Raw genomic sequence first — 13,864 nt, 5'->3', positions numbered from 1 at the left:
ATACAAATTTTAGGATTGTTTGTTCTAGTTCTGTGAAAAATGCTGTTGGTGTTTTTTTAATAGGGATTGCCTTAAATGTGTGGATTGCTTTGGGTACTATAGACATTTTTTTTAAAGATCTTATTTATTTATTCATGAGAGACAGAGAGGCAGAGACATAGGCAGGCAGAGGGAGAAGCAGCCTCCCTGTGAAGACCCTGATATGGGACTCGATCCCAGGACTCTGGGATCACAACCTGAGCCAAAGGTAGATACTCAACCACTGAGCCATCCAAGGTTCCCAGTAGTACAGACATTTTAACAATATTTGTTCTTCTAGCCCTCGTTGAGCATGGAAAGTCTTTTCATTTGTTTGTGTCCTCCTCAGTTTTTTTCATCAATGTTTTATGATTTTTGAGTACAGATCTTTCACCTCTTTAGTTATGTTAGGTATTTATTATTTAGTTATGTTAGGTATTTTATCATTTGGGGGCAATTGTAAATGGGATTGTTTTCTTAATTTCTCTTTCTGCTGCTGCTTCGTTATTGAAGTATAGAAATGTAATAGGTTTCTGTACATAGATTTTGTATCCTATGACCTTACTGTATTCATCAATTCTAGTGCTTTTTTTTGGAGTCCTTAGGGTTTTTTTATATAAAGTATCATGTCATCTGAAATTGATTAAAGTTTTACTTCTTCCATACTAGTTTGGATGCCTTTTATTTGTTTTGTTCTTTTTGCTGTGGCCAGGATTTCCAGTACTCTGTTGAATGAAAGTGGTGAGAGAAGATCCTCATGTCTTGTTCCTTAACTTAAAGGGAAAGCTCTCACTCTTCCTCCATTGAGTATGATGTTAGGTGTAGATTTTTTATATACGGCTTTTATTATGTTGAAATATGTTCCCTTTAAGCCTACTTTGCTGAGAGTTTATTTGACTTTTGTTTTCTTGAGGTAGGCCTGTACCTACCCTGCTAGAACAGCTTTTACTGCATTCCGAAGTTTTGAACTGTTGTGTTTTCATTTTTATTTCTTTTCATGTAATTTTTAATTTTTTCTTTGATTTCTTGGTTGACTCACTCATTGTTCAGTAGCATGTTATTTAACCTCCATATACTTGTGGTCTTTTTAGATTTTTTGTTGTAGTTGATTTCTAGTTTCATAGTGTTGTGGTCAGAAAAGTTTCATTATATGATTTTGATTTTTTGAATTCGTTGAGGTTTTTTGGTGGCCTAATATTTGATCTCTTCTAGAGAATGTTTCATGTGCATTTGAAAAGAATGTATATTCTGCTGGTTTTCAATGAAATGTTCTAAATATGTTTAAGTCCATCTGGTCCAGTGTATCATTCATGTCACCGTTTCCTTGTTGATTTTCTGTTTGGACGGTCTATCTAGTGAGGTAAGTAGGTGTTAAAGTTCCCTATTATTGTATTACTATTGATTTTTATCATTGTTACTAGCTTTACTTGAGTGTTCCTATGTTGCGTGCATAAATATTTACTATTGTTATATCTTTTTGTTGGATTGTTCTTTTTATTATTATATACTGTCCTTTGTTTCCTGTTAGTTTTTTATTTATAGTCTATTTTATCCAGTAAAAGTATCATTACCCTGGCTTTCTTTTCACTTCCATTTGCATGATAAATATTTCTTCCTCCCCTCACTTTCAGTCTGCATGTGTCTTTAGGTCTGAAATGAGATTCTTGAGACAGCATAAAGATGGGCCATTTTTTTAAATCTTTTCCATCACCCTATGTCATTTGATTGGAGTGTTTAGTCCATTTACATTAATTATTGATAGGTATGTATTTATTGCTATTTGTTACTTGTTTTGTGGTTGTTTTTGTGGTTCTTTGATTGTTTCTTCTCTTGCTCTTTTCTCTCATGGGTTGCTGGCTTTCTTTAGGGATGTACTTGGATTCCTTTCTCTTTATTTTTTGCATGTCTATTACTGGTTTTTGGTTTGTGGTTACCATTACCATTGGTATAATATCTTTATGCATTTAGTAGTCTATATTGAGTTGATGGTTGCTAATGTTGGAAACCATTCTTGACTCTTCCTTCTGTCACATTTTAGGTGTATGGTATTATGCTTTACATCTTAGCAGAAGTAGTAACATCAACTACTCCAGATCAACATTATCCACCTTAGAATTTAAAAGTAAATCAAGTCACCAAATTATTATTACTCAAAATTGAAGTTGATGATTATTTATTAATGTTTATATAGCCTGTGTTCTTAATACCCTTTCCAAAACACTATCTTTAAAACCACTCAGTCTGAACACAGATTCTTCTTTCCTCTTTATATAACATTCGAAGATGCACAAACAAGAGTGTCTTGACTGGGTTCTTTAAGCAGTTATTGCTTATAGGAAGGAGGGTGTGACAATTTCAAGGGATGTCATACACTTCTTTATATTAATGGCAATGGATAATAGAGCTTGTGATAATTGATTCAATTTTTGCTTATCGGTTATGTTAGAGATCATTGTAATACTAATCTTAAAATAGTAGGCTTTAAAGTTCATAATTTTATTGAGAGGCATTTTGTCTAGGCTGCTATGTAACTGCATGATAATGATGTCAGGTCAGGTAGCCCAGAAATATGCCCCCTAAACATGTTAAAGAATTAAGTAGCTTTCTTGATTTTTAGATTTACTTTGTAAATTAAAAAAAAGCACCTGTTTTGTAGATTAGCAAAATGTATGTTATGGGCGTTAACTAACAGGGCTGTATAATTAAGCATAACATCCTATACTTTTCTTCAGTAGAAGATTTGTATGGCATTAGGAATTCTAAATATTTAGTTTGTGATTCATTCTAAAGAAGACTGACAGCAAGTATGGAATCCTAACTAAATTTTAGTGATAACTTGGTATCTTTAAATGACCATGCTTTCTCATGAAGAAAATACCAATTAGTCAATATGTTACTAAAAAATTTAAAATATCCATAACAATAGCTTACTTAAATACACATTATACCGAATTTAAATTATTTTGTGACATGAATTTTATTTTATTAAAATATATAAATTATACAAATTCACTTAATTTTTTAAATAAATTTAGTTTTTATTGGTGTTCAATTTACCAACATACAGAATAACACCCAGTGCTCATCCCGTCAAGTGCCCCCCTCAGTGCCCATCACCCAGTCATCCCATCCCCCCGCCCTCCTCCCCTTCCACCACCCCTAGTTCGTTTCCCAGAGTTAGGAGTCTTTATGTTCTGTCTCCCTTTCTGATATTTCCTGGAAGGAGCCTCGGTGTCCATCGAAAGATGAATGGATAAAGAAGATGTGGTTTATGTATACAATGGAATATTCCTCAGCCATTAGAAACGACAAATACCCACCATTTGCTTCAACGTGGATGGAACTGGAGGGTATTATGCTGAGTGAAGTAAGTCAATCGGAGGACAAACATTATATGTTCTCATTCATTTGGGGAATATAAATAATAGTGAAAGGGAATATAAGGGAAGGGAGAAGAAATGTGTGGGAAATTCACTTAATTTTAAGGGTAAAACCCTTTCCATATGCTTAAAGTGATAAATGTTCATAGACATGAACAATTGTTCAATTCAGATAATTCTACATAACTTATTAACCCATTTTTTAATTAAAATTAACCACCATATTCAAGATATTTGAGGTTATCACTATTAAATTACCCATCTTACTATAACATTACTTTCCCTCACATTTGCAGAGTATTATGAATTTCAGGTTGTTTTCATGTCTGTTGTCCATTTGAGGACAAGCACTGAATCTAGTTCTTGTTATTCTCATCACCCAGCCAATAATATGGCACATTATATTCATTCAGAAAATGTATATTGAATTCATACAAAAGAATAAATGGAAAAACAAGTGATTTTTCTGGTCCAACATTCTGCAAAAAGGTAATGATTTTTAATTCCCATTTTTCAAAGAGGAAATGGAGGCACTGAGAAGCTGGCTAAGCTAGCAGGTATTTCAGTTTGAGAAAGTAAGTTCATTTCATACCAAAATTCAGGTATCTAGTGAATGGAATATCCAGTCATCTATTTCCATTAAAAAAAAATCAATGAAGATTCTGGGAAGGAAGCTATCCTAGGGAAATGGAGAATATATTTCCACAACTTGTGTACAAGAAAATACCACCAACTGCCACATAATAGTTTATAAACATTTATTACATAGGAAGCACCAGACTCAGAAGATTTTGTCTTCAGTTACTAGCTGCCTAGCACTAAATGATTTCTTAAGTTTCTCAAGTTCCATATAATCTTCACTTCAGTTCTGTCAAGCAGATGCCAAGAGGAGCACCAATTTTATGAATAATAGGTCTGTAGATAAGATGGTTACTGTGGGCTTCTATAGAAGACTTGTCAGTACTTGTTTGCTGTCATTTGTGCACAGGACACCACACTTATAGTATTCCTACTAGATGGAGGAGACCCTTTGTGACCCCTACAGAGCAGATTCTAATAGTAGTGTCTGTGCTGGAAATATTCAACATGGCTCTGCTCTGAGGTCCCTGCTAGATAGAAGCGTGGTATTCTACCATAATTCTAAAAGAAAATAAGTAAGTCCTAACTTGAGGGAGACCAATTTAGCCCTAAAGCACCTCAGAGGTCTTTCTCAAGGAGGCACAGGGCTGGCCATTCCATAACTACTCAATGTGAATTATGGACTCCAACCTCTTAGTTATGGCCAAGACAGTAAATCTGAGTGATCACAAGCTCCTCTACCCCTGCTTATGTTTGCTGAGGACTGGGGTTTCAACCCTTTCCACTAAAGCAAGTAGTTCCAATTCTCACCTTAGGAATTCTGAAAAGGAAAACCACTCAACTTTCTTTAAAAATATATATATTTAATGAGATTAGACAAAAGGGCACAATGATATCAAAGTGAGTTATCCATGGTTAATGATAATTATTTTTTAGTCAAGAAGGTCGCTGCTTCCTCTACTATGTCATGCCTTTACAAAAAGTTAGGAAAAGTCTCTATCCTTCCATTTAATTTTCTATGGCTTTGTCTATTTATGCGGTATGGTACAACCTGAAGGACATCAGACTGAGTTAACCAAACCTGCCCCAGGGAAGTAGTTTGTTCAGAGTTACTGGTGAGTAGTGCCTAGAGTGAGGGATTTAGGGAGCCCATACTTATACTTAAATGAACTGTAGGGATAGAAGTATCCCCTGACATTGGAAAACACTTTTAAAGAGAATCAGTTCTTATTACTCTGTAAAGACTGATTTATAACATCTGTATTCAGTTGAATGAAGAAATCATACATCAAATTCTGTTTTTGTTTTTTCTTTGTTTTTTAGAAACCTGGGAGCAAGCATCTCTTGGAATCAATCCCAGAGAATGTGCCCTCCCCAGCAAAGGACTCTCCTTTCCCAAGAAGTAATTATTATAAGTTACAGATTGTCACTGATTTTACTAAGAGCAAGCATTAGCAGAATCTAAATTGAGAGTCCATATCTTATAAAACCTATGATTTTAAAATGTTGGGAAAATTTAATAAGACTCAACAAGAGGCTATTTGCATGAGGAAAGGAAGGAATGTATTGCAAAGAAATTTAGAAACTAAACTATGCAGGTGTGGTTGATTATATAGAAAGTATGAGAGAGAGGCGTCATGAAGAAAGGACACCCAGATTTCTTGGTTGGTAGTGGTACTGAAATAAATAGAAGGATTAAAGACTCTTTAAAGGATGAGAAAATGTAAGGGTGATGGAAATAATAATCTTGATCTTGCGCATGTTAAACTGATGTTCTTTTGGAATCTTCTTGCTTTGTAAGTAATTAGAAATATGTTTTTGAAGTAGAGGAGATAAATTTGGTTCTGACCACCCTTGAAGACTTTCTTTCCTTCATTACCCTAAAATGCTGTGATTAGTCACTACCTGGTCCAGTGTGTACTGGCTGCCCCTACTGTACTTGTAATGGAGATAGAAATATTTAGACTCAAATCTGCCCATCATTATTTCTTCCTCTGTTGAAGGAATTTTAATTCTCTAGGCTTTTCTTTTTCACTTTGGAATTTAAATAGCTCTATGAAGTTGAAGTAAAATATACAAATAACAGAATTGATCAAAATAACTTGAAGGAATAAAATGTGTTATTAAATCTTAACATAGCTGAAAGTTTAAGTCATTCACCAGAGGAGGATAAGAAAGAAAACAAGTTTTGAAAAGTTATCATAAAACCTTGCAAATTAAAAAAATGCATGTTTTTAATGAAGTCTCAAGAAATAATGTTTTTACTTAAAGAGTTTATAAACTCTTATTATTATATGTAATAACAATAATGTATATATTATTATAATACCATTATTGCAAGAACTGAATATCTATAACTTTAAAAATTTGTTATGAGTTTTAATACTGTAATATTTAGAAAAAATATATTATAGCTGGTAGCTTTTTGATATTAGCCACCTCTGAACTGACTGCAAAAAATGTAAAGCATTATTAAAGACAAGTTTGAATGGAAATTTCTAGAACCAAAGGTATCTTTGGGAGAGATAGGGAGACACTGGGGTTACATCTCCATAGGGCAGAGAGTTTGTCACAAGTAGAATGGTAAAAGGCAACAGGTCTCAGCTGGATTCTATTGATCTTTTATCTTCTCCAATATAAAATCTATGGTGCAGCTAAGTGACCATGATGTTTTCTTCATAATTTAGTGCCAGAAGAGTGGTATGTACTTACAAACTAAGTAAATCAGATAATTTAATCACACAAAGAAATTTTATAATTTCAGAAAAAAAAACAAGATATTATAGGCAATGAAATTCCATAAAGTGATGGTCACAATAATTAAATCAACTTGTGCTGTGTTCACCTTAAATGAAAAAATGTATAATCCTCTCTCCTGACTCATATAACGTGGCAAGGAACACTAAATCCTGCTACAGATTGGTGGTAACACTGATCCCCTGTTGTGAGGAATAATTAAACTTTACAAATCACACTAAAGGCTTATAAAAGCAAACACCAAAAGCTTATAAAGAAGGATTCTGAACTACAAAAAGTAATAAGAAAAAGAAAGAAGAAAAGAAAGGAAAGAAAGAAAGAAGAAAGAAAGAAAGAAAGAAAGAAAGAAAGAAAGAAAGAAAGAAAGAAAGAAAGAAAGAAAAAGGAAGGAAGGAGGGAAGGAAGGAAGGAAGGAAGGAAGGAAGGAAGGAAGGAAGGAAGGAAGGAAGGAAGGAAGAGAGAGAGAAAAAGAAAAAAAGGTACTTGCCAAGGTTGGTTTAAAAGCTGTTGTAGCTAAATTAGAAGACTTCTAATGGAAATTTTAGCTACTTTGCTATTTGGTGTTATTTCTTCATGTAATTCCTTTAATCATTTTCAATTAACGTAAGTATGTGGTACCCCTCGAAGCATATTTACTCACATAGGTTATGTCTTATTTAATGTAAAGACCTAAAAGTTTGCCTAAGATATATTATACAATCTCCTAAAAGAATGTTACTTGCACTCTGATTTTCTCAAAATGTTTGTGCTTGCTGAAATACCTCCTGGGACATGTCTCTCTACCTAAAATTCTAAATAAATCCTGGAAAAGTAAATTACAGAGTGGGGTCATGTGGGATATTATGTTCAACTGGATCTGACAAATGAGTTGGGAATTGTTTGCTTGTTTCTAGCTTTTTAAGAAATATTTGGTAAGTAAATTCATAAGATTTTAAAATATTAGTTTATGATTTTATAATAATCAGTACTTAAATAAACTGATGCTAAACACTGATAAATTCTTAAAAGAATTTCATCATGCAAAGTAAAGATGGAGCCTTGGAAATAAAATAGTGAGATAAAATTAAAATATATGAAATATATGTAGATATGTACATCCAATCTAAATTCGTACCTATACATGGGAGTGACTCTAGTCATGTTCATAATCTAGCAATCTTCTAATTCCCAGCCTCACACCGAGGGATCTGTACTTTAATTTGAATTTCATACTTTTATAGAAAAATTTACTAACACAATAAAGGATTTAAAGTTTGTACTTGAAACAAGAGTAAATATGTTAGAAGAAAATAGCATTACTGTTGTGAAGGAACAACTTAGAGAATTCTTCCAGCATTAAAAAAAAGAGGAAATACGGTATTATGAATGCAAATGATAAGAATATCTTAAATAAATGTTCTTGAGGAAACAACTATAATAAATAGAAGTATATTCAAAGATATAAGATAACACATTTAAGGCAAAACGAGATCTAAGACAAAAAAGAGGCTCAGGAAAGTACATCTGCCCCTGACAGTAAACGGAGCAGCAATTGTCACAGACACCAGCTGAACTCTAAACAACTTTGAAGCCAGTACAATACAAATACTATCTACATATGGTACTAGACAGCTGATGAGCATTGAAAACAGGGCTGATTCCAGAAGGAGGATGACTTTTTGTATCTGCTTTTCCTGGGGACATCTTCTAATTTGGGAGGCTACCAAGGCACTAAGAATGTGGGCTTTTAATAGACAGAAGGTTCCTCATAAGGGAGAGAGAAACAAGCAAAAGTGTAGAGACTTTTGGAAATAAATTGTTGAAGTTGGACATCAGGGGCCTCATACTCATGGCATTTTCCTCACTACACTTTCTAATTCTGAAGCTATATGGACAGGAGGCTAAAGAAATAACCAAAATCTTTGTTTTCTTTTGCTGCTTTAATAAGACATCACAAATCTAGTAGCTTGAAACAACACAAATTCATTATCTGACAATTCCGGAGGTCTGAAATCTGCAGTGGATCTCACTGAACTAAAAATCAAGGTAGGGCTGACACTTCTGAAGAGTTGTAGGTGGGAACCCATTTCTGTGCTTCTACAGGCTGTCTGTATTCCATGGCTCATAGCCTCTTTCCATCTTCAAACCCAGCAATGTCCAGTTGAATCTTTCTCAGGATGTTATCACGTTGGTTCTTTTGCTTCCCTCTTCCCCAATTAAAAACCCTTGTGATTAGATTGGGTTCACTTAGATAACCCAGGAAAATTTTCCGATCTTAAATTCAGCTGATTAATAAACTTAATGCTAGGACACCTAAGTGGCTCAGCGGTTGAGTGTCTGCCTTCAGCTCAGGGCCTGACCCTGGGGTCCTGGGATCCAGTCTTGCATTGGGCTCTCTCTCTGCCTATGTCTGCACCTCTCTCTGTGTCGCTCATGAAAAAATGAATAAAATCTTAAAATAATAATAATTATAATCTTAATGCCATCTGCAATTTGACTTCCTCCTTCCCATATAACATACCAGATTCCTGAATTCTGGTTATTAGAATGTAGACATCTTTTAACAAACATTATTATGCCTACCATAACCTCTGGAAATCAGAACAGAGTTTTCTGCTAAGGAGATAAAGATAAATAGGATCTTCCATGGGAAGAAGCCCTAAAGAACACACAAGCTTTCCACTGAAAACTTGAAGAAGTAGTTTGTATCTCAGAAACAAAGGCCAACCAGAATTTGACTGAGCCTTGTCAAAATTGCAACTCACCACCAATTCAGATCACCTATAGATTTGAGTTACTCAGCCTCCATTCTGTCTAGGATAAAGAAAGGTAAAACATTTTCTAGAAGAAAATAACACCGTCTGGACCTGCTGTAATTTGACACTATATCTTGCATTCAAAATTCATTAGACATGTTGAGAGAGTGCTGTATGAGTAAAGAATTAGAAGGAATAAAAGAAAAATGTGGCATCAGATGATCTACACATTGAAATTAGTAGACAAAAACTTTAAAATAGCTAAGTAAATTGTGTGAAATAGATGAAATGAGTAGATTATCACTAGTGAATTACGATTTTTAAAAAACGAAATAGAATTCCAAATACAAATTTAAAAATGCATTTCAAATTGAAAATTTATAGAACCTTTACTGTAGAAGACAGGATTAGTAAGCTGAGCTACAGATCAACAGAAAATATCTGAACTCTCTAAATATGTTGAAGAGAAAATATCCTTCAAAATAAAGATCTTTTTAGATAAAAACTTGAGAGAATTCATTATCATCAGATCTTCACAAAAATACTAAAAGGAGTTATTATGGACAAAGAAAAATTATCTCAAATAGAAAATCAGAATACAAGAAAGAATAAAGATGAGTAGAAAGATAAATTTGTGGGCAAGCATAAGTAAATAAATGTATATTATAATTACACGCATAAATAATCATTTTCATCACATTAGTTAAAAATGTAAAACTTAAAAAGAAATGCAAAGAGCCTGTATTGTATTGAAGCCATAACATCTAGACAAATCTAGGAGATATAAAACATGCTTTGGAAGGAATATTTAACATCATATACTATTATAAACCTATTTTCATTTAAAGATAAAAATTAATCCTTTGTAAATCAGACAGTGGAGAAAAAATTCAACTTCATAACATAAAAAATACTTATTACATAATTAAGCTAATTAAACATTAGCCATACACATTAAGCCAAATGAAAAGAATCAGTGCTTATTTAAAAACATTAACCACATTTCTATTACAATACATTAAATCTAGAAATCAAATAGTAAAAAAAAAAAACTTCAATAATCATTTTTCTAAGAAACTTCTCGATTCTTTGGAAAAGGGAGAAAAGCATTCGAAGCATGAATGCATTGAAAATAAAATCAATGAAATTAAAAAGTTCATAGGATATAAGTACTTTTATAGATATGACTAGATTTATAGAAGAAAATTCAAAAATGGGAATTAATGAAAACAATCAAGAATTTCGAATACAGAAAAGTAATTATAATATTGAGGAAGTTGGAAGAAACTGACAAAATTAGAAATAATTTACAGAAACAGTAAATAAATCTAAAATCTTGTTCTTATAGGAAAAACTGATAAATCATTGGTGAACCATTCAATTTTTAAATTAGGCAGACTACTATACAATACAAAATGAAATACCCACAAAGGAAAAAAATAAGTTAATTGCACAAAGATTAAAATGTTTTGCATAAAGATTCCACAAAAAAATTTTTAAAACAAAATTGGAGAAGCAGTACCAGCACATATAATAATATGACAAACAAGTGGAGTCCACAAGAAAAACTACAACTTAGTGACTAACACATATTTTCAAATAAGCTTAACCTCAAATTAAAAATCACAAATTCAAGAATGCAAGGAAAAGGTAATTTTTCACTCTTAAGTTGGCAAAGATTAGTAGAAATATTTGACAGAATTCAGTGTGCTAAGGATATACAATTCTTAACAGCCTTGTACATTATTTTGGAATTTTAGTGCCACGTTTTTGGAGGGAAATATCAACCAAAATATTTCCTTTATTGCTCGGACCCAATGACCCCCAAATTTTCCTTTTAAATGGTGTGTGTGTGTATAAATTTAAAAGTCAAATTTTTTACTGAACAATTGTGTTAAGATACAGGATATCTATATAAGGAATACAGTGTTTGAAGTAACATTACTTGGAAACTCTACTCACACTAGAACTATTACAAAGAGGGAATCTTCTTTGTAGCATAGCTCCTCCAGAGGATAGATTACTATAGGCATAGAAGAACAAAGTAGAGCTGTAATGAAAATCACATAAAATAAAAACCTAGGTATGGAACAATATACATAAGTTGTAGATCTGTTTATGTTACATTTCTGGGAAGATCTATAGGAAACTGCTGAGGGTATGTATCTGTGGCAGTGAAACTTGGTTGAGGGGAACTGGAACATTTACCTTTATTCTTCATGTTAAATGCTTTTGTATCATTTAAACTATCTATTACTTCAACAATACCAATTTCAAGAAAAAGAAATGAAGGTAAGAAGGTAAAGGATAAAGGATAGATTAAATTTTGTGTGATGGAGTTATTAGCTGAACAGTGTGATGAACAAATGTTGAAGGAGCTACTTAGTGATGAAGTGGCTGTTGCTGACATGCTACTTCACCTAGAAGTGTGACTTACTCAAGTTTTTCCAGTTAGTGTCAGAGTTGCAGAGTGAAGTGGCACATGGAGACATGGCCTTCACTGATATGCACTATTTGTTTTACGGAAGTTTACTCAGAAGAGCAGTTGATCAATAATAAATGTAGGCAAATATAGTCTTGGCTGGGGATCTTGTCCTTATATTTCCCTGTGTTATAATGCCTAATGACCTTATGTAATATTAAAACATCTCAGAGAAACAGTTTTGTAACCCCAAGAAATTTAGTAGACCATGAAATTATGCTATTACCTCAGAAGCAGAACTGGCTGTAGGGAGTTAGGTGTTAAATAGCATTTTCTTTCATTTGATTATTGGTTTAAGTGTTACAATGAAAGAAGGACTCTGGGTAAAAATTTGCCATACGTCTATTAAAATGTGTCCCCCACCCTCACATTCTGAAGACCCAAAGCGGGGGGAAGAAAAGAATTCTGAAATCTTTTCGGACCTTTGTTTTTTTTCCCCCAGAAACAGTATAGCATCACATTTTTTTACATGACTGAAAATAAAAACAAAACCAAAATCTCAGCATTCTAGGTCATGAAGAGAACTACTACCACAAAGTACTATGTATTTGAACACTGAGCACAAAGATTCGGAGACTGTGGAATGCCTTTCCATTCTGGTGATGTAGGAGCACAGAAGCAGTCATTTTTAGACCAGGGATGAAACCCTGAGGAAAAGGAAATAAAAATTATAAAAAGCCAAAAGGACGTGGTATTGGGGACATTCTATGATGAGACTTTGAATTCGGGCAATTCTTTTCATGTGGTGGGGGGAGGTGCAACATAAAGAAGCAGACTAGCAAGTATTTAGCCTATGCCCAATGGTTGAGACAAAGGGATCCTTTGGAATTTCTTTCCTCATCCAATCCCTCTCACGAGACTAGAAAAGAGTGATGGGAAGGCTTAACAATAAGAATAAATGTAGGCATATAAAACTTTTTTATTTTTTTTTATTTTTAGCTATTGTCTTCTCTCACTCAACCCAACCTCCACCCTCTGTGGAGGAAGAAGCCTTTTCTGTAACACAAATTTTGATAAGCAACATAAAATAGGATATCAGAGATCCAAAAGGCATTCTTAATGATAATTAATGCTCCCTAGTGAAGTGATAATTGATGACTGATTTTTTTTTTTTTTTGATGATTGATTCTTGAGTGAGGCAAGGATTCTAATGGCCTATGACTTGCTGAATGAATAATATAAAGTGAGGGCAGAACAGAATGACTCAGGACCAGGGAAATTATTTTTCTTAGACTCTGTGCAAAGTAAATAAAGGAGAGATGAGGTGGCCAGTAAACCTAGAACAAAGAACAGAGATCCATTATTCCGAGAGAGCATATTAAGTTTTGCTGTTGGATACGGGGTGAGTTCTCACTATTCTGTTTCTATGTGAAATCTCATTAAAATATCATCACTTGCTAATGCATCACAATTTGAGCCTATTATTAGGGTGCTGATTAGAGTATCCAGGTGGTTTGGAGTGAAGAAGAGAATATCAGCGAGAGACCTGCCACATTATACACAGGAACAATAGTTCTGCTCAGCAAAACACTTGAATGATGCTTCCCTGCTCCTCCTATTCCCTTACACAAAACAGTCTTTCTCTCTTCCTCCTCTTTCTGTCAAAGCTGCTCTAAAGAATGAATCTATTAGTCAACTACATTTTAATTAAATATAGTGTGATCTCTTTTACATAGTGTCACTTAAAATGTTACTTGAATCATAAAATAAAAAATGTACTCCTACCTAGTTGACATGATTCCAAGTATCAATGATAGGCAACTCTTTGGACAAAATCACCTACTTCGAATCAGAAATCAGTAAAGCTTATCTATTCTATTAAAAAATATTACAACTAATTATCAAACTGGTACTAATTCAACATATTCTTTCAGTATTTTGATGATAAGAAGATAAACAATTGATGCTATTTG

Source organism: Canis lupus, chromosome 31 (genome assembly GCF_003254725.2).
Source record: "Canis lupus dingo isolate Sandy chromosome 31, ASM325472v2, whole genome shotgun sequence".
NCBI classification, from domain to species: domain Eukaryota; kingdom Metazoa; phylum Chordata; class Mammalia; order Carnivora; family Canidae; genus Canis; species Canis lupus.
Note: the sequence above shows the minus strand (reverse complement) of the source record.